The sequence below is a fragment of the Galeopterus variegatus genome, unplaced genomic scaffold, assembly GCF_000696425.1.
Source record: "Galeopterus variegatus unplaced genomic scaffold, G_variegatus-3.0.2 Scaffold1226, whole genome shotgun sequence".
Classification (NCBI taxonomy): domain Eukaryota; kingdom Metazoa; phylum Chordata; class Mammalia; order Dermoptera; family Cynocephalidae; genus Galeopterus; species Galeopterus variegatus.
Genome location: NW_007727337.1, coordinates 400,355 through 402,623, shown reverse-complemented (window position 1 = coordinate 402,623; position 2,269 = coordinate 400,355).

The window sequence follows — 2,269 nt, the reverse complement described above, 5'->3', positions numbered from 1 at the left end:
CACCAAGGCCACGGGTTCGGATCCTATATAGGGATGGCCGGTTTGCTCACTGGCTGAGCGTGGTGCTGACAACACCAAGCCAAGGGTTGAGATCCCCTTACCGGTCATCTTTAAAAAAAAAAAAAAAGAAATGTGGAGTTTCCTTATATGCAAGAAGAAAATAATGTATACTCCCATTTCCTACATGGGAATTAACAAAGTTTCTCTCCTTGATCAAACTCTAGCTGGAATCCTCTGAGCAGTGTCCTATAAAAACTACAGACTCAGGGCCGGCCCATGGCTCACTCGGGAGAGTGTGGTGCTGAGAACACCAAGGCCCTGGGTTCAGATCCTATATAGGGATGGCCGGTTAGCTCACTGGTTGAGTGTGATGCAGACAACACCAAGTCAAGGGTTAAGATCCCCTTACCGGTCATCTTTAAAAAAAAAGAAAAAAAACTACAGATTCTCAGCACAAATGATTTCATTACTGCTGTCTCCCAATATTACAAGACTTAAACACTAACATAGTCTCAAACAGCTCAAGGCCACATCCCTAGGATGAACCTACCCTGCACTTGAAGTGCCCTTCTGAGACTGTTCAAAGCTGCAAAAAAAAAAATGTATTGTGTGTTCTCGCCAACATCTGACAATGGGTCCCTGACCACCCTTTCTTAAAGCATTTACTGAAAAGGGTTTACAGCTGTAAATTCTTCCTCTGTTCCTTTGAGATATATATGTATCTCCCACAACTTAGTGTCTCAAAGACCTGAAAGCCATTCCTCTGAAATGTAATCATCAGAAATGACAGGGCCTTGGTCTTTCAGTCTTTTTAGTGGGAGGATAGAATCTTAACTTTGCTAATTGCCTGCTGACAGACATGGCTGGCCTAATTGACATTTACACTGACCCATCCTTTGAAATTTTTTTTCCCTGACTGCTCAATCCCCCTGTATTCCCCCTTCCTGATCCCTCATCCTCCCTTTAAAATGCACAGTCATTGCTGCACAAATGAAAGTTGACTTCAGTTGATGCTGGACACTCTTTCCTATTACAGTAGTACATTATTAATTGAAGTCTGTTCTTACCACTTTAGTGTCTGACTTCTTTTATTTTGACAGAAGTAAATTACTTTTTGAAACATAACTACTAAGCAGCTGAGCCACAGTTTGATTCAAAGACTCAAGGTCCATGGCCTAAATACTTAGGAAGGCTTATTGAACATCCTAAACATAAATAGAAGAAGAAAAGTGTCAAGGAGAGTTCTGTGAGGGCAAATAATCACGGGCAGAGGAAGACCGTGAGACTTAATAATTCATGTCTGGATATGGCAAGGGCTACTGCGAGGCCGGTCTCGAATCCTGCTCACAGCGCCAATTGTAAAGCTAGGCGACCACGCTAGTTGTCGTGGCTCTTTTACCTGCGGGTAATCCTGCACCGACTGGGCTGATGGTTGAGCTAAGGCTGGGTCTGGAGCTCCCAGATCCCTCAAGCCCATTCACAGACTGGATCACAAACCCTTCACACGCCAGGCTGGGTCACCAGACCCCTTCACTCAGGTCTATAAGCTAGGTAACCGGACACACGGTCCTTGGAAGCTGCAGATCTGGAAAAACATGACCGCACAGGGCGGGCACCTGAGGCAGTAAAAAACCAGTCAAAGCGGCGCTGCTGTGCAGGCGCACTTACTCCACCTACACACACAATGTTACCGAATGACCCTGAACCGGCCCTGAGGCAAGGGGAGCTTGATTAAATCATTTTATTTTCCCAACAATTCATAATATAACACTATTCTTTTCCAACATATTTTATTTTAATAGACATCACGGAAGTATGTACCTTAGGACAAATAACTGCTTCAAACCAGTGGGTAATAAAGATGTGAGTTTAATCCATAAATTAATAGATGTAATAAAATTCTTTATCCACATAGCAGCCAAGATAGTCTCAGACCTTTAACTGTCACAATTAAAGTATATCTTCCAACTTAGCCGTTAGCAGTAATAATGGAGATCTGGGGCCTCCATCTTTACTCTTTTGTTTATTTCTCTAATTATTCAGAACCCAGACAAGGTGCTCTGTCCTGGAGGCCCCTCACAAACACACCACTAGAACAAGACCCACATGCGACAGAGGAAAAACATGCAAAATCATCCAAGTAGATCTTAACTCACAGGCTTTAAGTCATCATGCTTTTCAATAACAAATTTTCAAGAAGTTTCTTACAGTCAAATCTGTCAGTCCTTTCTTTTATGATTCTTCTTGTTCTCATGCTTATAAAGACCTT